The 24,638-nt window shown below is 42.2% G+C and overlaps 1 protein-coding gene across 7 annotated transcripts in view; it reads right to left on the bottom strand.

The window, feature by feature from the left end:
- Positions 1-24,638, bottom strand: part of Sox5 (SRY-box transcription factor 5) — a 944,504-nt gene that overhangs the window by 591,390 nt on the left and 328,476 nt on the right. For all 7 annotated transcript variants that reach the window (XM_085839787.1, XM_085839784.1, XM_085839788.1 and 4 more), the window contains exon 4: positions 3,600-3,665. The gene's annotated coding sequence lies outside the window, so the exon portion shown is untranslated. The remainder of the gene's footprint in view (positions 1-3,599; positions 3,666-24,638) is intronic.

Below are 24,638 nucleotides of genomic sequence, written 5' to 3'. Positions count from 1 at the left end.
GACCTCTACTACCCAGCTGGTAAACTTCAGGGTGGTTTCCACAACTCATGCTTTCTAATTCCTGCTAAACTATGTACTTACTTAAAAAAAATAAAACTGCCCCATTTTTCCTTTTCATAAAGTCATATAGATCACATGTCAATTATAATGAAACCATCATGCTAATTTTCAAACAGACCCCCCCTTTTCAAATAAAATACAAAGTTCAAAAGCTTTTATGAGTTTCCACAAAACTCCTCAGCTTGAACTGACACTATAAATGGTAAGCAAATGTAAATTTCAGATGTGCACAGCAATTAATCCGATGCTCACAGTTTTAAACATTATCTATCATAGCTAAAGTTTCTTTTATAAAACAAGTCATATATAGAAAAAATATTGTCGCTCAAACTCCAAAGAATTCTCTGCATTAAAGACACCGAAATGAAGCTCATACTCACAGCTCTGACAAGACAATGTCACCCTTATCAGCACTAGCCTGAGTCTGTTTTCACACTATTTATACACTATTGATAAGAACATTTTAAAGTGATGCATACTGCCTGGTGCATGTGCTAACTGTGTGCAGCATAAGAGAGTTCTTGTCCACTGAAGTCTCTTTAGTCCTACATGAGAGTCCATACTTGGTGAGAGTCACAGTCCCCGCATGCTGCTAGCTGTGTGAGGACATGTCACTGTCCAGGCCAGTCCTGCACTTTCCTGCCCTGTCCTCAACTCTACACCATCACCCCAAGCACAGAGCCACCTCTTCCTAGTAAGGTGCAGCTTCCCTGTGGGCCTGATACCTTCTCTCCTCTCTGGGTATACTCTGTTTGTTTTAAATCACAGAGGATTACCCTAGGCAGTGTAATCTTCCTTCATTTTGTTCCTGTTTTATTTTCCTACTTAGTATTCATCCCATATATATGTGTGTACACACATATATACATATATACACATATACACACACACATACATATACACATTTACACACACATACCCACATATACACATATACAAACATACACAGATACATAGATGATACATAAGATACATAAATAATAAAAATAACGTATTATATTTCAATATATTATTTTATATATTTAATATATTATTTATATTTTTAATGTGTATTATTTTATATATTTACTACATATTAACTTTTCACTTGTATTTCTGTAAAATAGCTTTTTCTTAAAATTAACGGATAGAAAATCATGTTTTTATCTAAAACTTCTCTAACGAACCAAACCTTGAGAAAATATGATGTCCCCAAACAAAAGCTCTTGGTTTCTTCAAATATCAGCACAATCTGAGGTGAGATGCACTTGCTACATTCTGTATAAAACTATAAGCCGGGATGGTGCCATGCGTGACACTCGGGGCACAGAGCTTGGTTGCAGCTCGGTTTGTGTTCCGTAGCTTGGAAGGATGACATGGCAACCTGCATCGAGGTAAGGCACAGACACTTGGCCCTGTCAATCTGATAGTTTAGAACTGTCAAGTGAGCGGCTTCACTGAGGCTCTTTCCACCTTTAAAGATGCCATGCTTTCTTCCTCCTTCCTTAGTTTGCTTCAAACAAGAAAATCTGAACAACTGTGTAAGGTGGGAAGATTTGGTTACAGTGGAAGGTCTCAGGCCTTATGAGTCAAAGCATCCATTACAGGCAAGCACAGAAGGCACCTGCGCTGTTCCTAGGCGCACTTACAAGGCTGCAGCTTGGGTTCTGAACACACTGAGCACTGCGTGCCATCACCACAAGCAATGCTGCCCACAGCAGCTCAGGCTACTAGATGCTGTGGATTGCAATGTTTTAGCTATGTATACCAAGTTTTCCGCTCCTACATAAACAAAGTGTTGATTACAGAAAAAAAAAATTCAGTATTTTCCAACCATCATCACAAGTAAGAATCAAACTAGTGTATCTTTGTACTGCACAATGGGTTTTTTTTAATTTCCATGAATTTCTGGAATAGCCCTAAATATACTTTTTAAATACATATTTATATAAGGTGACAGTTTCAGAATGGTCCATTATAAAACCAAACTATTGTTCAACTCTGAAAACCACTGAAGATGTCCTATAGTATCAAATGTTCAACCAGGATTTAATTCATTAAGTAAGAAATAAATAAGCATGCCTGTCCCCTGGTGTGCAGTTTTGCTTTCAGCTCTAATGAATGGCAAAGTTGTATGCCTACTAAAGAGATGGCCTAAAATAAATTTCATTATAATTTATTATCAGCAGATGCTTGATTTATATACCTATGTACCTGAAATTTCATACAAATATCTCAGGAGGAAAAGAGTTATGGGTGGAAAATTCTACAAGCTTTGATTTATATAATACCTGGATACCAAGAACAGTTGCCACTTTTAGCTCCTATTTGGTTGGTTTTCTTGGTGGTATTTGTAAACGGAAAACTGGGAAAGGTTTGTCAACAGAACACTTCTTATGAAGAAAGGTCATGCAAATGTGGTTCTCAACCCGGTCACACTGGGTCCGGATCCACCCATAAACCCAATGGATATATCATTTAGACATAGCATTTTGTGGAACTCATATTTAATCTAGGCAAGAACATTATTTAGCATATAGACATCAAGATGTCCCTCAAGTTACTTTTTAACTAAAAGGTGATATTCTTTCAAGGCATGGGCCAATCAAAACTGCCTAATATCTATAGCCAGCACTTGAAAATAACAAAACCCACTAAGTACCCATATAGAACCAGAAGCTCAGAACATACACGAGTATCCACTTTCCCTGAAGTGGTGTGGTCAGACAGATCACGAAAGCATTGGCCACATCAAGTGACAGATGCTGAAGACCCTCCAGTAAGGCACTGTGAAGAAGAGAGATGGGTGGGCCCAGTTGCTGAAACTCCCTAGGGGGAATCAGACTATAGGAAGCCAGAGAGAGGGAGTCTACTGGGTAGCTATGTGACAGCAGCAGCCAGGGTTGACATCACTGTTTAAGAAAACTGAAAGAACTGAAGAGGAACAGGTCATCAGCCTCCCTCCCATCATGCCTCGGGCCGTCTCCAGCAAGCTTCCTTTCAATAAGACTGACCAACAGGCGAGTACCCACAGGAACTTGTTCCCAGCAGACTCTGACTATCCACATCCTCCTCTCTGTATGGAAAGTATTTAAAGGGTTAACTCTAGCACATCCAGAGCCTTCTGGTAGACCTCAATAGAGCCTGTGCTGCAGAGGAGACAAGGCTGGCGCCCCTAGCGCTGGACTTTTGCCGCTACGCTACAATGACGTAATTTAACGGTTCCATGTATTTTAAGGGTTGAATTCCGGGAAACTCATCAAGAAATCTTCACTTTAAGATATGTCAATAAAAAGAACAGTCATAATCAGACGATCTACGCATCTTACTAGGTTTCGAAATTCATTCCACTCATTGAAGTTTCTTTAAATTATTTTTTCACATTCAAGCCCTACGAATCAGTTAACCAAAAGCCGGGCTTCGGACACATGAGAGTTGGCTATGGTCAGAAAATGTGAAAGAACACCCACTTGGTACTCACAAGAAACAAGTGTCAAGACATTTGAGAGCTGTACGGCTGACAGAAAATAACGATCAATAATGGTAAAGCCAGACCTCACCTGGTGAGCCTCGGGGTCAGTCGCTCCTACTTCCGGATGTCCTCGACACTCTCTGTTCTGATAACACTGAAAAATAGAAAAGAAACGGCAACTGTGGATTAACCTGAGAGCAGTTTCAAATACTCGGGTCCAAAACATCCAACAGTATGACGTCAGACAAGCCACAGCTCTATGGTCGAGTTTTAGAATACATTTTCAGAAATTTAACTTTAATACTCTTTTTTTCCCTAGACTCGATTGATAGCCAATGCTGGAATCATTGAACTGTGCCATTTAGTAACTAGCAAGTGGATAATCCATAAGAAATAAATAAGGAACCCTTTGCAGATGACATTTCAAAAGATAGCAATACTTGACGTGTAAAATGGGAATTACTTATCTTAGAAATATGACAGTTAAGTCACCTTAAATAGTTTTACAGTATCAATTGAGCCACATGGGCATGTGTGTATATGCACATACATGCATCCATGTATGTGCATCTTGTGGGCTCCCATCCTGGTAAGTACTCACATTTAGTAAGTGGTGTTCACTAGCACATGACACAGCTCAGCTCTGGCCATTTTAGGACAGTATTAGAAAGAAAGAATTTCTAGGCTAAAAAGTGAGAAAGAGCTTAAGAAAAGTAGAAACATCCAATTCACATTTAGTCACATTACCCATCCCTGCAAGTCTTCTAAAGCTATCATGAAGCTAAAAATGCAAAATATTTTTTGGTGAAAATATTACCATGGTGTCATTATTATCAAGAGAGATAATTACCATGGTGTCTCACTGTAGTGAAAAGGTCATAAGTTCCCCCGTGTGTTTTAAGCATACCCCACCCCATCCTGTGACCAACTTCTCTGTGAATTCAAGGTGTTTAAGCATTTTTGGTAGTATTTGAAATCATGTAATAGATTTATTAAATTAAATATGTTAAAATTACACACAGTTTTTCCATAGGAAGATTCTATCTTACCAGGAAGATTACATGCTCAGAAATTTTAAAGAAAAATGTTTTTAAATTATTTTGAGACAGGGTTTCCCTGTGTAGCCTTGGCTGTCCTGGAACTCACTCTGTAGATCAGGCTGGCCTTGAACTCAGACACCTGCCTGCCTTGGCCTCCCAAGTGCTGGGAAGAAATTTTAAGAAATAATATTTAAAATGATACTTTTGGTCAGTGCTAGAATATTGCTCCTAATGTATCAAGCTCAGGTATAAAGTGATAAGGTAGATCACTTATGCCTTTGATAATTGATTTTGCTAATCTTTATATTTTAAAAGACATAAGTGGTTTTTAAAGGATTTCTAAATTTCTAAAATTATTTCAAGTACATTGACTTCTAAGAGCAATTATATATCATAATCCTGGGACAGTGACTCCAGGGAGAAAACTTATCCTGATGTCTAAACATCAAATAATGAAAGAGGAAACATTCCAATAAAATAAACAACATTATTGTACAATTATCCTGAGCGTGAAAAGCACTTGACAAGATCCACCACCCTTTTTGGACAAAAAACACTCAGCCCAGACACCAAAGAAGTACCTTTGTTAATGTGCTAAAAAAGGAATACGTACATACATACATATATACATACATGTATGCATACACACACACACACACACACACACACACACACACACACACATATCCACAACATTAACAGTGAACCATGCGTCTCCCCTAAGATTGTGAATGAGACAAATCTGCTCATACCATCATTTGTCAGGGTTAGAGGGAAGCCTCACAGTGGGAAAGAAGACTTTAAACTGTCCTCCTTCTTGTAAACAATGTTTTATTTAGAAAATCTTGTCCCTAAGCGACCACAAGACCAAGTGGCTGATGTCTGTGAAGGTGAGGGTGCTTGACCTTGTGCAACATGTATTCATATACTAGCTCTGAATAATTCTGAAAATAAAAATCAAGAAAATAATTCCATGTGTAAGAGTAGGGGAGAGAACATGATGGGTATAAATGTAATAATAGGGGAATATTTGTATGTTACAAACTAAAAACATTTTATATTTATATTAAACAAACTGAGAGGCTGGAAAGACATCTCTTACACATGCATAAGTCAACAAGTCTTAACATGAAAATTTCCACAAATTCATCTGTAGATTCAACTTAAAAGCCATATCAAAACCTCCACCTTTTTCATATGAATTGACAAAATGTTTCTATTTTTTCATAAAAATGCAACATATCTCAGTATAGCTAAAAACACACCTAAAAGAGAAAGAAAAACAATTCTGAGGAGATGTGTACAACTGTTCCTGGATTAAACTCTGCACACAGAAAATTTCTCCCCTGTGCAATTTTTCCTTCTCGTGAGGCCTCAGGTAGCTCTCCAAATGATCTTATGGCACAAGGCACATGCTTGTGTTTCCCAGGAATGATAAGACTATATTATGTGGTGGCGCACGCCTTTAATCCCAGCACTTGGGAGGAAGAGGCAGGCAGATTTCTGAGTTTGAGGCCAGCCTGGTCTACAAAGTGAGTTCCAGGACAGCCAGGGCTAAACAGAGAAACTCTGTCTCAAAAAACCCAAACACACACCCCCAACCCCCCCAAAAAAAAGTATGTTAGCAAAGAAACAGGAGTGCTCAATTACAGATAGCATCAAACTAGAATGAGTTTGGTTGAAATTTCACAAGTTTGAGGGGGAGGGGGTGATAAGATAACATACTACAATATTAACTCTGGAATTTCCTTATGCTAATCTATACTCTCAACACTCATGTCATTTTCCTAGTAATAAAAGACTATTCAGTGAGGTCACAGATCTCATATATAAACCATGTGCTATTTAAATACGGCATACATTTTAAAACATCCTGGCCGGGCATCCCATGCTCGGATAACCCATTCTCCTAGCACAGCATACACACCTGCACCCATTCAGCCCATGTAGACCTAAGCCCTAGACCGTCGTCAAGGGCGTTCTAGAGCTCCAGCTGTGTCTTACTACATGTTGACAATTTTTCAGCAGTGAATCTTTGCTTGTCAAAAGCACTGTATGCAGTCGACATTACAGAAAACATTGAAGAGGTGAGGGCACCGAGCTGACTTTGGGTGCCTGTAGTTAGAGGTAGCAGGGCAGAGCTCTCCAACAATCCTGGGACGCCTGACAGCACAACCCACCTTCGTTCCTGTGGAGCCCACCGGCAGCTGCAGCGATGCTGCTGCCTGGTATTTGCTAAGATATTACATGACATAATGTTTTTAAATGAATGTGAGATGGTCATATTAAAATTTAAAAAGTGCAAACTGAAGGCCTCCCTTCCCCATTCCCACCTCCTTAATAGCTGTTCCCCACTTTCTGCGACTTCTTATCCAAAACTTTCCACCTCTAAAACTAGCTTGCTTTGTGGTTCTGCTCATATAAAGCTCGATTTAAAGTTGGACCTCAACAATTATATAAAATGAATGAGTACATTCATCTGGGAAAACATGCAAACTTCTTTTGACTGTCTCTTGGCAAAACTATTAGTTTCTCAGCTTTTTGTCTCTAGGCCATCATATAAAAAGGTATATTTTATTTTTAGTTCGGGCATGCTTGTGTCTGCAGGTATCTGTGGAGGCCAGGAGAGGGCGTCCGTTCCCCCGAAGCTGTTGGTCCAGGCAGCTGTGAGATGCCCCATGTAAGCCAAGGCCCTCAGCAGGAGCAGAGAGCATTCCCTAACAACGGTCCATCTTCCTATCCCTTAACTCTCTGGGTCTTTAGCACAATGCTACTCAAAGTGGTTACAAGTCTAGATTTTGTTCCTTTAGAAACTGCTTTCTGAGCCTCTCCTATCAGTTACTGATCAGAGCAGAAAACAAAACGCTCAAATCCCCCCAGGCATCTTTCTGTTTGTCGATGGGAATGTGCAGACAAGAATCTGGAACAACACGGTAAGACTGTAAGGACATGGGCAAGACAGAGGCTGGAGGGCTTTCAAGCCTCTGCCGTAAGCAGAGAACACTGAGGCAGATCAGCACGGTATGTGCAGCCGAGGAGCCCAGCAAACCAACCCTTCCCATCGGGTCTGGGGTGGTGACAGGAAATGAGATCCGATGAGCAGGGCCTAGGATATTTAAAACATTAGGAAAGCCCTCTGCTTTTTAAAACTAGCATTGTGTGGCTCTGAATTGTGAACTTTGTAGATCAACTCTGTTTAACCAGGTACAAAAGTTGGATGTTCTGGGGTCCCAAAGGCCTGCTTTGCTATAGCAAGGACCAACTTATTCTGAGGAAAAGTAGAAGCCACTGTGAGGTTTGAACAGAACAGGAAGTCTTGTGTCTTACCCCCTTAGCCCTTAGCATCAGGAACATACAAATCACTTAGCATCTCCCAACAGAACCCACATACTTCCTGTAGCAATCTGAGTTCTCGACAACTAAGCCTGCTTCTGTTGATCCCCATGGCTATGGTAAGAACACTCGCATTGGTTCTCCTGAGTCAGGGGAGCAGCTCTAACTTCAAGGCACACACATATACACAGCGCTAAGTTCATTGTACACACATATACACAGTGCTAACTTCATCATGCACATGTAAGCACAACACTAAATTCATTACTCTCACATATACAGTGTGCTAAGTCCATAACAGATGCATATACACAGCACAGACTTCATCATACACATAAATACAGCACTATGTGCATCACACACACACACACTGTTTGCTTGGTTTTGCTTTTCAGGAAAGAGTTAGCAATGATGGCTCAAAGGTGTTTGGGCTAAGGTTTGTACTGTGAAGACAGATGTGGGAGAACATATTTGTACAGGAGTTCAGTGGACACTCGTTAACAAGTATTATGGAAAGACAGATAGAACGTATTTATTCAAGAACTTTGTGACATAAAGCAATGGTTTTACATTCTGAATGGAAAATGTGGACAGAAGCAATGGTGCTGACAGAGTCAAACCCCAAGAGGGACCCCATGAATGAATGATGAATGAATGAATGAATATTGGTGTCTAACCACAGGTAGCCTTTCTACTCTATCTTGAGAAAAGTGGGGCTAGTTCTTTAAATATAACCCAAATGTACAAATCTGTGAAATGTCAAAGAAAAAAATGGTGCTTGAGGAAGCCAGGCTTTTAACATCATGGAAATCACACCATGGCCCGGCTGCTTAAAGTAGATGTCCCACTGTGAGCTCAGACTCGGGCTTGGGAAGCAGTGTTGGACCCTGCAGCCCTGGACTTCATTCCCTGGAAGCAGCAGCACCCTATAGAGCCTGCAAATCAATACTCCACCTTTCACCCCGTGGGTGATCTACAGACATGGAGGAAAGCCGTATCAGAGACTTATCCTGACACACTCTGCTGGGTAGAGCTGAGCCAGCCTTCCTCGAACAGGGAAATGATCTGAGTCAATACAATAAGCCCATGAAACATAAAAGTTAGATTTGCCAAGGGGAATGTCCAGCCACATCACTGCTAGGACATTTTGAATCCCACTCAGTCCGCCTGGTCCTGTGATAGGAAAGGATGGTTAGAGAGTAGGTTCATCCTCAGAGCTTGCCACCAAGTGTTCAACAGCCAGACGCTGAGGGGGAAGCCATCACAACCTCTGAATGTTTCTCCCTAAGAATCCATAGCATATGTGTGTGTAAACACACACACACACACACTCATGCATGTACACAGTGCACTGCGCTTCCCTTAGGAAGTGCCACAGTTTTCCACAGTGACTCAAAGAGGCTCTATTGTCTCCTTGGTAGAGCCTCTTTACAAAGCCTGTCTGTTATCTCCAGCAGAATCTCCAGTCTGCAGTTAGCCAAGGAACTCAGGTTTATGCAAAGTTGCTTGAACTACAGCAGGAAGGAAGGACCAGGATCAAGAAAGAGCAGGAGTAGACAGATGTCCCACTGGCTCCCCATTGTTGCTACGCTGGAAGGACATAGTCTGTCATAATGAATTACCATTAATTTGAGCCAGCGGTACTGTTAGATTGAGCCTGGCAACCCAGGATGACAAGCCGTGCCTGCAAGATCATCTAATGAGGGGACAGGGCTGCTTCGGCCCTGCCTTCACTCAATTAGCAGACGGGGCTTTTAATGCCGCTCTGAACAAGCAAGGCAATTTTGATTACTTAGAGCGAAGCCTCCATTTGGAATGTTTCAGAGCCCCCCCCACACCTTTAAAATATAATTTATCCACAGAGTATTTGAATGGTAATAACATATTTAAAAGCCATTCACGTCATTACCCATCTTTGCTTAAGTAATATTGAAATATATTTTTTTAAAAATTCAAATGATGGGAATTTACTCTAGGAGATAAAATGTAAATAAGATAGCAAAGAAGGAAAAATATTCTTTAGGTGTTCTCTCTCTCTCTCTCTCTCTCTCTCTCTCTGTGTGTGTGTGTGTGTATGTGTGTATGTATGTATGTGTGTGTGTGTGTGTGTGTATGGGGGGGGGGTACCTAAATGTATACACAGACATGACATGCATACCCATGCCAGAATCTCATCTGGTAAAATTATTCCTTCACCCAGTATGGGGTCTATGGATCCCCAATTTGAGACTGTAGACCTTGCCCACAGTAAACGGGAGCTCTTTTATTCCATAGCTTTTGGTATAAGAAACTACTGTTTCTGCTTTATTCTTGATATTTTTCTGTGGTCAGAGCTTGAGGGCAAATGGTTGACATTCAGTTTCAATGCTGACACCACTGACGGAGCTAGCACCTTGCACAAACAGAGGCTCTTCCTGCCTCGAAAACTCTTCCTTCCCATCTGAAACACACAGGGAATCGGAACTCTTCCAGCTCTCTCCTAGTCATCCAAGCATCCTGGCTGCTCTCTTAGGTACCGCGGCTCTCCCTGCCTGCAATGCTTAGAAGCTTTACCTGTTTAGTCAGAGGATCCTTGGATAAAAATAAGCACTCACGTTTTAAAGACACTGCAGGTTCCAGTACTTTGGGTGAAATCAAACATACATTCTCTACAGACAGGGAGTGTTGACCTCAGGCCAACGTCTTCCTTCTCTTTACTCAAGATCAAGAGTTGATGGTGTGACTCTAGGCCTACATTAAAGCTACGTATTACTCACCAATAAACCAAGCTGGTAGTACTTTCTGATGCCTGCTGCATAAGGAAACTGCCATGCTGCCTAATGGTTAAATGACACACACCATTACATCATTATACATACTACGAGCTGGCCCATCAGCCATCCACGAGAGAAGAGAAAGCTTGGAGATATTCTTTAATAACTATAGGCCTCTGCAACTCCTTGATAAATTATTAAATCAGACAATTTTTATGTTTTTCCACCTTTTATGGTAGCATTTCATTAGTAAACTAATTTTAGTAATTATGTTTTACCTTTAAATGGTTAATACAAAAACTGGTTTCTCCCTCAAGAGCCTGGGTTGTACGGAAGCAGAAGGGAGGGTACTGACTTTTTTGTGTAGTAAATAAAAGTAAGAAGAATGAAATAGTGTGGCTTAATAGAAAGCAAGCGACACAGCCTATACTGTGTTGTCCTCTGGGTTGTGATTCAGACGCAGGCAAGCAGTCTGAGCGGACGCTGCCTTCCTTCACTGCTGCCTTCGCTGGCTGCCTTCTCGGTCCAGCCGCGTATCTAAGTGATCACATTGGTGACTCTACTCTGACGCTCCACGTAGGGCAGGGTCAGCTCTGTCCAGTCTCCTTTCTTATTAGAAGGGAGGAGGAAGGTAGGCCATCATCAATTCTATTCATGGTCCTTGGTCAGGTCCTTCAGGCTCCTCCCTCCCTTTCAGTGTTTGGTAAGGCAATGGTCCCAAGCTCCGGCCACAATGATTGTCATCTATCTATCCATCTTACAGTCTATCAGATACTGTCTCATCTCTGTTGATTAAATTTGACTTTTAAAATGCATAAAATGCATAAAATGCATAAGAGCTTCGAAAATTAAAGCTGTAATTAAAGGCAGTACTGTTTGCTTTCATTCAATCCTGTTTTCTCCCACCTATCACACTAGACATTGTTTATCAGTTTCCCATGCTCAAGCCTATCTTTCCTGAATTTATGTCTTCAAATTATCATATACACATATATGATAATTTGAAGAACATGATATGATATGATAAATAAGAACAATTATATATATGAACAAGAACAATTATATATATATAATTAAATATATATATAAAATTGTTCTTATTGGTTAGACTTTTCGATGGAAACAAGAGCATTCTGTTAACTCTCCAGACACTTATTTTTTAATCCTGAGCCACCCGTGGACGTTGGAAACATCTACAAATCATACAGAGAAAATGACCTCTGTATGCATTGTTTTATCACATGACATTTTACTATACGAGCTTATTTTAATTTATCCAACAAGTGTCTTATGTAGGAGGACTTAGGTTGTTTCTAATATTTTGTAACTGCAGCTAATGCTATATTTAATAACTCCATATATTCCTTTCATGGTTATTTACATTTCAGGGTTGCTGAGAATCAAACCAAGGGTCTCGCGCACTCAAGGCTCCTAGAACACTGAATGACAACTCCAACCCTTCAAGAATATTTCCAAAGATTTCCCCACAATTTTCAGAAAACTGTTGGTGTGAGAGAGGGTGCCAAGGCCTGTCTGAGCTCCTGTGCTCTGTCTCAGTGTCACTTCTGGGAGAGCAGGGCAGGACAGCGAAGCCTGGATGGCCATCCTCACATCTGATGAGTTCCCCTGTGCTCTGAGTCTTGAACATTGTCCACATATGCAGAGCAGTTAGAAGGAAATGCGATTTGAGACTTTTCTCAGTCTTCCTTCATTTCACAAGATGCTTCTGAAACCCTAAATTAACTATAACCTACTGGCACTTCCAAAAACCTAAGAGTCCGAAAATAACCCCCACACAAATACCTTTGCAGCAAGGAATTGTCATTCAACTTTCCTCAAATGTAGAACTCATATGAGGGTAGAGATATATGTATGTATGAATATATGTATGAATATATGAATGCATGTGTATTTGTATGTATGTATAAACATATATGTGTATGAATGTATGTATGTATGTATGAATGAATGTATGAATATATATGAATTCATGTATGTATGAATATATGAATTCATGTGTATATGTATATATATAGGTATTATGAGTGTATGCATATATGAATGTATGTATAGATGAATGAACATATGGATATGTGTATGGTTGGATAGACAGGTAGATGTGTAGACAGATTAAGAGATGTGTGAATGAGTAGATAGGATGGGAGACAGGGAAGGCGAGATGATGAGTGAATGGACAGATGGAGGGATGGATGGATCAATGAGTGGATAGAGAGATAATTGACTGGAACACACCATGACAGCCTGGTAAGCACTCCAGCATACACAAACCTAGGGGAGAGCCCTGAAAGTCAGATGTGTTTGATGATGATGATGATGATGACGACGACGATGATGCTTTCCCTCTGCTGAGATGAGTGACCTACATGTAGATCTAAGACTATCTTATCTCTAGTTTTTGAGTAATGAACACTGTATCAACTCCAGTTTCCTACTTGAGGCGACTATATGTCCAGTAACATATTGGCTTCTATGGTAAAAGAGATGCCTGAGATAAACAGCTTATAAAGAAGAAAGATTTTGGAGGTTTCAGCCATGACTGACTGGTCCATTGCTCCAGGACCCACGATGTGAGAAAGAGTGTGACAAAACTATTTATTCTGTGATCAGCGTTGCTGGAAAGGAAGCCTGCGACCAGAGCCCCTGATAGATTTTTAGTACACACCCTCACTTATCTTGAGCCTTACCTCTCGGATTTTCTTGCATCTTCTATTAACACTGCCCTGGGGATGTGTTTTGGATATGTGGGCAACTGGGGGACTCTCTGGAGCCAAACCACAGCACGGTCTTTATAGGAATGAGACCAAACTCCTCTGAGAGCAAAGCGCAGGACAACAGCGAATCCTTCGAGCCACCGTACCCAGAGTAAAGTCAGCAGATGCCTCCAGATAGAACATGTTCAAGGAAGGGATCGGAGGCTCCTCAGGGGAAGAGAGACACAAGGCCATAGTACTCTCTGCCAAAATACAAGAGTGGGGCAACTTTGAACTCCCTACCAGGAGGTGAACGTCACCTTTTCTAAGACAACTGCAGATTTTCCACTCACCTTTGTATTCATCTGAATTAAAGCTAATTCTCCCAGCAAGGCTTGGGAATTTCAGCAGAGAATATAAAATAAGATTTTGTACCAAGATCTACCTGAGTCGTACTGTCGAATTTCCTTTAGGGAGTCTGTCTATTTGTGAGGGTCTTATACAGCCCAGGCTGTCTGCGAAGTCACAACATACTGAGGATGACCTTTGAACTTCTGATTATCCTACCCATACCTTCAGACTTCTAGGATTACAGGATATAACACCATATCAGGTTTGGGTTTTAATGCTAAGTGATAAATTTTATTATTAATTTAATAAAATCATTAATAATTTATTGATGATATACTTTAAATAATTTAAATATTATTACTATTAAATTATATCACTCACAATACAAATATCTGATTTACCAATACTCCTTGAGGGGATAGTCGGAATGTACCTTGCTTCCTTGTTAAACAACCTTCTTTATACACACATACACAAACACACCATACATATACACACAGCACTCACACATACACACACACACCACACATACCACTCACATATACTACACACATACACCACATGTATCATACACACACATACCACACTATATATTATCACATACATATACATATACACGTGCATACCACATATACCATACACACCACACATACACACATATAACACACATGCACACATACACACACACACATATATACACACATACACACACACACATATATACACACATACACACACCACACACCACTCACACACACACACACACTATACACATAAACCACACACACCACACACATACACCACATGTATCATACACACACACACATATACACATACAACACACACATATATACACGCACATACACATCACATATACCACACATGCACACATACATACACACACACCACACCGCATATTATCACATATATATACATACACACACCATGTATACATACATGCATGTATACCCCATATACTATACACACCAAACATATAACACACATCACACATACATAAACACAAACATATACATACACATATACACATACACCACATATACCACATCATAATACACACATACACAAACACACACCATACACACATACCACACCACATATTATCACATACATATATACATGCATACCACACATACCATACACACCACACATACATACCACACAAACACACATACAATACACACACACATACACATACACACACACACATACACCACATATACCACATCATACACCCACACACATACCATGCCCCCCACACACACTTATTTTGTTGTGTGGTCTCATTCAGGGGACTGAGAAAATACCCACTGAAGACCGGTGACTTCTGCTAAGGGAGAATAATTTATCACAGGTCTTGCAGTCATCACCAATGCTTTGTAGAGGCAAGAGAAGCACAGAGATGAGGAAGTGGATCTGAGGGGAAAGGATTGGCAGCAGGAGCCTGAGGATCTATGTTTGGATCCTCCTTCCAGCACTCATGGAAAAGCCAGGCATGGTGGCTCGCATCTGTAACCTGGTGTTAGCCAGGATGGGATTCCCAGAGCTTTCTGGCTAGCAGCCTAGCTGGGACATGGAGACGCAGGTGCAGCGAGACACATGGTCTCAAAATCAGGTAGAGAACAATAGAGAAAAACACCAGCACTGAACTCTGGCCTCTAAACATGGGCACATATGTGCAGGCACCCACACATGTAGGTATATATGCATATGTAAAGGTAATAGATCACAGCTGATAAATGAAGTGCAAATGTGTGACTATACATTAGACTGGTTTATTAATAAACTATATGATCCATTACCAAACTAAACTACCATTGTGCGGTTTTAGTCAATTCTCTCCCTGAACTGTTCTGTATGCTCAATAATAATATATACACATCTACATTATATATACATGCCATATATACATGTGTATGTATTTACATATATGTGTGAAATGCATCCCTTCATGCACAGGCACCCCAGAGAGACGAGACGTGCATGGTGTGAATGGTGGACGTGGGGAACGGAATGGGTCCAGCTGCCTCTGCTGACAAAAAGCAAGGCATATGGCTCCCTTCCTCCCTGGTGTGCCTGGGTCTCAGAGAGAGAGCTTGGTTTCCCTGTGATGAGCCTCTACTTGCATGCTCCACCGGGAAGATATTTTGTATGCCACAGAAAACTAAGATGTTTGCATTCCCACCAGTCCCGGGATAAGGCATTTTTCTTCATGCAGACACAAAACATACAGTATATGAATGTTTAATGGAGGCTAAAACTGGGAGAGGAACAGAAAACAAGAACAGAGCAGGTTAAAAAAATATCTGGTTTCTCTCTATCAAAATACTAATTAAAATTCATGTTCATGGGATGGTTATACATATGTTTTTGAACTAAAAGTCTAACCTGGCACTATTTTTTGGCCTTATTTTTGTGACAACATTTTTGTCCATATGGCACGAAGTGAATCATTTTACATCTTTTTTTAAGCTCTATGTGTTTTTCTTGTTGTCTATTCCCTCTTTCCCCACCACACACACACTGGCAGCCGCTCCCAAGTTACCAAATGCCAAGTCAACCCGCAAGCTGGCTGCATGGAGCTAGATACTGCTGGCATGTTCCTAGCTTTGCAGAGACACTCTGTGTATGTGTGTCTCTCTCTGTCTGACTGTCTGTCTATAGCGCGCTCTCTCTCTCTCTCTCTCTTTCTCTCTCTCTCTCTCCCTCTCTCTCTCTCCCTCTCTCATTCTTTCACCCCCCTCCACACCTCTGCACACACACACATACACACACGACAACCATGCTTATTTACACACATACACACACACACACACAAACACAACATCAACCATAGTTATTTCTCCTTCCATTTGGGGACACTCTTCCCATGTCCTAGCCTTCTGTCTAGCTGCAGTGTGTGCCTAATGCATGCTGGCCATATCAGCCTTCACTCTGGCCTTTCCTTACTTGGTGGCACTCTGACAATTAGTGGTTCACTTATGAACTGCTCTGAAGTGCTGTAATTAGCTTAGCCACAGCACAGCAGAGATCCAGTCTGTCCAGTGTCCTCCCTACCTCCACCCACATTGCAGAGTTTCCAGGTTCTTGCTTTTGCATCTGGACAGTGTTGCTGATGTGAGGTGAAGCCAGGAGGCCTGACCCTCTGGGCCTTGCCTGGCTCACCACGTTGTGTACATGTGCTGTCTCCACTGGGCATCAGGCTCTGCTCAGTTTGTGTGGAGGGGCAGCAACTCCACCTAACAAATGTAACTTTAACAACAGTAAAACAACCTAATAGCTTAGCATGCCAGGGGGCTAATGTGGCGGGCCATTTACTGCTGCACTAAATAGCCCTGCTTTGGTTCTCGATGCCAAGTGTCGAACTGAGAATTGCAAGGCGGGAGTGGCTCCTAATTCATTAGATAAAGGGGGTCATTGCTCATAGGGCTGGGGGCCTAGAAGGATAGGAAGTTGAGCGAGACATTCTCCCGAGACACCTTTGTCAGTGGGGCTACCTGTGGTCCAGGCTAGCACACTCAACAAAACATAAGGGCTCAGTTCTGGGCACGCGGACACCAAGCTGTGACTTGTGGCATTGTTCTGCTGAGTTCCCTGGAAAGAGCCTAGGAGGTGGGCAGAATCCCACGGCTGACCTGTGATTTGTTATTTGTGAATCATCCTGACACCCTTGGAACAAGGTCTGACATCTCCTGGGCTGTAAAATGAGTTACCCCTGAAATACCCATGTCAGCTATTCTGTCTCATAAGCCCCGAACAAGTTACCATGGACAGTCGCGACCTGGCTAATAGACTGGGCAGAAAGAGACGGTGAGCCATAAAACGATGGAAAAAACCTTGTTAACATTGTTACATTTTCTAATATCATCATCTTTTTATTTAGATTTCTGACAGTTATAAATTGCCTCTGAATGGTCCTTACACTGCTCTAGGGCAAAAATCATCGACATACCTGTTCTATGGTAACAGAAGAGAGCAATGAGCTAAATCTTCGAATGAGACCTCCGAAATGGGACATCTTTATTTCCCGAGCATTAGCCCTAAAACAACTGACTTCACTAATTCCCTCCATCACTCAGATTGGCCTTGAATTACTTCCCAATGGGCCTCCCATGCGCCTCTCAATGAGAAAGGGTAATGGGGGATCTGTTAATTAACTAGAAGCAAAGTTGCACGGTGGGGATCAAACACTGGGTACGTCCTAAAACTCCCACAGAGAAGATGAAATGCAGTGCAAACTTTAAAGACTTCCCGTCATTAGCAGAGACCTTGCTGCTCCTGGCCCAGACCCCTCCTGTTCCAGAGAACAATGAGGACAATGGAGACAGAGAAGAAATGGTACAGCCAGGAACAAAGGAGCTGGCTATTTACTGGCAAAAAGAAAGAAAGAGAAAGGAAGGGGGAGGGGAGAGAAACGGAGAACTTTCTTTTGTTGGTGGTTCCTGTCTATTTTAATTAATTTATGACTGCCGGGGAATTGAGAGCGCCTCCTGCTCATGTGCCCCAAGCAGGGGTTAATATAGAAAACATCTAGGGTTTACTCCCAGGGAAGGGTAACAGGACACAGACAGGGATGCGGAGGAAGGGCAGAGAATGGGATGGAGAGAATAGAATAGGGACAAATAATAGGCAAGATATTTCACTTTGAGCAGCAGAGTTCAAACAGAAACAAAGCCACCAGGTCCCAGGGATTCCTAGGCCCTTTAGATCAGGTCTCCATCAAGCCCCATGTCCCAATACGGAGCTCCCATCTTGACACCAACAGAGGCCTCATGGTGAGGTCCATAGAAACATAAAGAATCATATTCAGAGTAAAAGGGCTGGGCATGTATCTCAGTGGGTACAATGCTTATCTAATAAACACAAGGCCCCACATTCCATCCCAGCACAGCAGAAACCAGCCACGGTGGGCCACATCTGTAACCACTCAGGACATGGAGGAAGGAAAAGAAGTTCACTGGCATCTCACCTACATGATGAGTATGGGGTCAGTTGTACCACAGAAAAGCCTGACTCTAAATTAATTAACCAGTTAATTAATTAATTAATTAATTAATAATACACAATAATAAGAAATAGCACAACCACCTAGCCATGATACTGACTTCTGTTTGTCTCTCCCATTTTCTTGACAAGAGAGTTCATAGAAAGCTATGCATAGTAGGACTCAGGAGAGTGACTCAATGGGTAAAGTACTTACCATGTAATTGTGAGAAAGAGAGTTTGGATCCCCAGAACTCATATAAAAAGCTGTGTGGCCATGCCAGCCTTCAGAGAATACCAATGCACTGGAGGAAGAGTCAGGGAGCTAGCTGGTGAGCCCGCTTGCCGAAACAGAGAACTCTAGGCTCAGGGAGAGAGCCTACCTCAAAGTTTAAGATAGAGAGCAATGAAAACACCCAGGGTCAACCTCAGCCTCAACTTGTATACACATGCATGTGCCTATGCGCCTGGGCACAAGTAAAACACATGCATAGCACACACGTGAAAAATTGTGCTGGAAACTGTCATGGTTGCTAGGAAATATTCTAAGTCATTCCTGACCCTCTGTGGTATTTCAAGCAGCTGTGGCTCCATCATCTAGAAGATATGGCCTGACTAGCCTGAGGCGGACAAATCAGGAAACCAACACAGTACACAGCCAGGAAACTGTACTCTTCAGATTACAGGTAAGGCGCTTGCTTGCTTGGAGACAGGTCCATAGGATAAAAGAGGCTCTGCCTTCGTGGGCTCACAGCTTTTGTTTTCACCGGTCAAATGCCAGTTGAAAAAAAATCAACATTGGACTTTATTTTGTCTTACTCTTTGGTGTGTGTGTGTGTGTGTGTGTGTGTGTGTGTGTGTGTGTGTGTGTGATGTAGGATCCTCCTGACTCTACAGTCACTGTCCATGGCTTTTACATGGGTGTTGGGCATCTACCCTCAGGTCCACATGCTGACATAGTAGTCACCTCACTGTACCATCTCTCTAGCTCTCTAGCCCTTTCCCTGTGTTTATTTTAAGGTGGATACTCACTGTGCTGTGTAGGGTAGAGTTCTTGTTTTGATGCCAGCAGACATTATTTCAATATCCAAGTACTCGTGTGGATCATTTATGTATCCACTTCAGTTTTCTTTTTTGCTGAGGTAAATATTCAGAAACATTTTCTCCAACTGGATCAACACAATACAATGTAACATCAAACTCCTTTTTGATCTCTCTGCAACATTGTGCCCATTGATTGATTACCCAAGCCCAATATTACCTCAGCCTACCTGACCTGTCCATCACTACCTCAGCCTACCTGACCTGTCCATCACTACCTCAGCCTACCTGACCTGTCTGTCCATCATTACCACAGCCTACCTGACCTGTCCATCACTACCTCAGCCTACCTGACCTGTCTGTCCATCATTACCACAGCCTACCTGACCTGTCCATCACTACCTCAGCCTACCTGACCTGTCTGTCCATCATTACCACAGCCTACCTGACCTGTCCATCTAACTACCTCAGCCTACCTGACCTGTCCATCTAACTACCTCAGCCTACCTGACCTGTCTGTCCATCATTACCACAGCCTACCTGACCTGTCCACCACTACCTCAGCCGACCTGAATACTTGACAACCAGCCTACCTGACTGGACCCTCTTGACCACTGTGTACTTTGACTTTGACAGCTCAGTGACAAAACTGGCTCTCCTGTCTTTGCACCTCTACCAGGAGTACTCTGTGTTTATCTGCTTGGCTAGTAGGCACAGTAAACCATTCCCTGAGGACTAATGTCTTACAACTCAAGTTCCTACCTCTCTCCTGCTTAAGGAGAATGACTTAGGTTTGAATAAACTCAGCAACAGCCCACTCTAGGGGAGAGCCTTGTGCATATAATTGAACTAACATAAAATACCATGGAATTGAAAGAGGCATCAGATAAGTGATTGCGCTCAGCTGAAGGGAAGGCTGACCAGTGTTATCAATGAATCCTGCAATGAGCCTAAATACTTGTCGCTTATGTAGACTCCTGTATAAATCTTCTACACATGCACCTGCACAGAGGGGAAAGGACTTCTGACTCCAGCGACCAAACTATTCCCATTGCTGCTCTGGAGAAGGACGGGAGACTGGGAATTGGAAGGCCTAAAGCCACATATCTGACACTAAAAGGAAACACATCGAAGTGTGTGTCTTTACAAACATTGTGTATCTCCTTGGACTCTGTTTCCATGGAGTTAATAATTATCCTGACCATCCCCAGGGGTGTTTGACGTGTATAATTACATATGTTAAAAATCCAAAACCTCAGAATGTACCTCCAGTATGACTGCACATGGGTCCTATAGATTGTCAATGGGGCCATCACTTCTTTGGGGATTTTGTAATTCTCAAGCTTTCATACAAGCATAGACCTCCATGGAGGCCCCTTGCATCCTGCCTTCATGGTCTTTGTGTGCCTGCCTCTCCTGTCTCTGCTCTTACCAGCAAGACTGTATCATTTTCTTCCAAGATCACAGTGCCCTACCTCTTTTGTAAACAACAACTTTCTTCTCCCCGTTTATGTAGCAATCCATTTATGTAATATCCTCCAAATTTCTTAGTATCTTTTGCGACTTTCTCAGTGCATATCAGAATCGGGAAATTCCCTTTTCAGCAAAAGCGATCTTACTATTGGCAGCCGCAAAATCAAAATCGTAACAATAATAAGGCTGAGCTATAAAATGGACAGGACGATTTCTTGACACAAAAACAAATCTATACATAATTAGTAATAATTAACTAAAATTCAAGCTATTAAGTAAACTTCAAGCTGGCAAAGTAGATCACATATTAGAAGAAGCCTTCACGGGACAAATTCTGACCATTCAAATAACAATGGATTGGGTTGGCAAGATGGCTATGCCAGTAAAGGCATCTGCTGTCACACCTGATAAATGTTGTGGATCCATGGAACCCACACGGAGAAAGGGGAGAACAGTTCCCAAAAGTTGCCCTCTAACATCCACATGTGTGTCATGGTGCATGTACATACACACACAAACAAATGCACACACACACATACACACACACACACATGCACACACACACATGCACACAGTTTAAGAACACAGTAGCTATAGAAGTTATAGCAGAAATATTGGCGAAATGCTGCTACCTTATGACTTGGGAAATGGTCAGGGTGGAAACTTCTGGCTTTGTCATTAGCTCCACCAGTGAACGTCTGCTGTTTTGCGTTTCTGGTGTGCTGCTTTTTGCTAGGCAAAGTGTATATAACTTGGTTGCCACACCTTTTACAACAGCATTCAGAAGCGGCTGCATCGTAGGCTTGATATTCCCTGTAGCCTGTGGGTCACTTTTAATACACAAGGACTGAGAGAATCCACAAAAATATCCATCTCCATTTCTGGAGCGTCTCGGGGATGTGGGGAGACATTCCCGCCCTCTTGCACATAGCATCCTACCGATGACGGCCATCACAAGAAACCATGCAACCGAAACACATAATCTGGGTCGAGCTTGGCTATTACCAGTTCTGACTGGCATCTCAGTCAGGTAAGGAAGGATAAAATAGTAAAATACCCAGAAAATGTCCCCAAAGCATGGATTTCTCTGCTTTCTCTTAAGTCCGTACTTACAATGAAAGACAAGATTCTAGAAACCCAAAGACAAAATATCCTAATCACACAAAAGGAAAGAGTATTGTAAAAATAGATAGCACTTAAAACATAGGCTGGGTGGCTCGGGTAAGGACACACACCTGTCCAGAGAATGTCAGCCATACACTCATAGGAACAGCAAGAATAGGACATAAAAATGTTACAACGATGAATTTAAAAATTGTATATGGTTGTGAAGGCAAAGCAAACACAATAACATTTAATATGAAGTGTAGTATGATATAAGAAAAAACCATATTAGTATGATAATCAAAAATCATGACACGAGCTGACAAGGTAGATCAGCAGGTAAAGATGCTTGCCACCAAGACCAGGGACCTGAGTTCAATTCCCATAACCCACATGGTAAAAGGAGAGAATCTGCCTTCACAACTTGTCCCATGATCTCTGCACAGTGAGCCACATTACATGTACCCTGAACACACAGATTAGAAAACACACACACACACACACACACACACACACCACATACACAAAAGCACACACACAAAATACAGAAATAAACGTTTAAAGATATACTAAAGAAACAAATCACAGAACAGTGAACAATGAATTCATGTGGGCAGCCCAAATTTGAGTCAGTGTATTATAAAGAAAAAAATAAAAGAAAAAGAAGAGAGGACAAGACATTGGACAGGCAGGTAGTCAGAGTTGATCTGGGAAAGAAGAATATGATCAAAATACATTGTGTGAAATTCCCTAAGAATTAATTAAAAAATTAAACAACAACAAGAAAGCTTCAAGCAAGCACCCCGAGCTCCCACAAAGACATCTTTCTGAACCTAGGTATCCTTGAAGGAAACACCTTGTTGGCAGGATGTAAGCGTCCTCCGAATCTGGGGCATCGAACACTAGGATGCCAGAGGAAGGCTTTGCCAGCCTTGCTGTGCGCTGCCATGTGGTGTGGTGGAGCGGGCACAGGCAGGGCCTGGATGCAAACTTGGCATTCAATAGCCAGATAGGGTTTTAAATAGATCCCTGGAAAGAGCAAGCTGGAGAACAGAGGATTCTTTTCCAACACAGTCAAGTAGAAACAGATCGAAGATGGGAACTTACGTGAAGACTTAGAGTCAGGAAAATGCACTCAAGGGAGCACTGGGTGCTCTGGCTTCTAGAACGATCCTGGGGCTCTGTGAATAAAGTGGCTGGCTCACAGGCATGAGGTCCTGAGCTAAGATCCTCAGTACCCACAAAAACAGCCAGATATCAGATATACCAGTACTGGGCTGTTAAAGCTTATATGCCTTCAAGCATACTGGGAGGGCCACGACAAGATACTGGGATCCCCAGTGCTTACTATCCAGTCAGCTTACTCAAATCAGAAAGTTCCAAGTACACACACACACACAGCACATACACACACACATACATAAGCACACAAGGCACAAATACACATGCACATGCACACATGTCTATACACACGTGCACACACACACACACACACAGGTACACACACATAGGCGCTCACAGCCACACATATACCTAGGCACACATATATACAGACATGAACACACACAGGCACACATACATGCATACACATGTGAACACACACATACACATGGACACACACATAAGCACACACAGGCACACACATACACATACACACAGGCACACACGCATGCCTACACATGTGCACACACACACATACAAACACTCACATACACCATCCTCAGAGAGGCTGCCATTGTTGCATGGGCCCTTCTTTTCTATTTTGCTGCCTGGATGTGAATACAGAAGCTGGGGCCAACTTCCTCACGCTTCCCGTGATGCTGTGGCTGTTTCCAACCACTCTGACCTAACTTCACTCAGAAGACTGAAGGCAACAGCCAGTTGTCAATCGAAGGAGACTGGGCAGTGAATTCATCAGACCTGGAGGACTGAGGCCACTGACAGGAACCTTGCAGCCAAGATGGTTTGAGCTTCCATTGTCTCCATAAGCATCTCTCTAGCACCCAGCACCCTCTCCCTCCCACCTTGGGGAGGATTGTGGGAAACATCTTTTACAACATGGATGTTCGAGAGGTGGCTGTGCTATGTGGTGTTTAGATACTGGGCAGCACTCCTCACCAGTCGTTTCTATGCCCCTGGTCTGGGAGACCTTGTGCAAATGGCAAAGAATTATGTTTATCACACTGGTCAGGGAGTCTTGAGGACGGGGCAGATAACCCATCATCACAGTAATGTCCTCAGATTCATAAGTGCGCTCTGACTGGGGCATGCTCACACAGAGGACTGTGCACTCTGAACACCACCGGTGCTGGGTGTACCC

This window comes from Mus caroli, unplaced genomic scaffold (assembly GCF_978045245.1).
Source record: "Mus caroli unplaced genomic scaffold, Mus_caroli_1 scaffold_7, whole genome shotgun sequence".
NCBI lineage: Eukaryota > Metazoa > Chordata > Mammalia > Rodentia > Muridae > Mus > Mus caroli.
The sequence above is the reverse complement of the archived record's forward strand: the minus strand, read 5'-3'. Positions and strand labels throughout refer to the sequence as shown.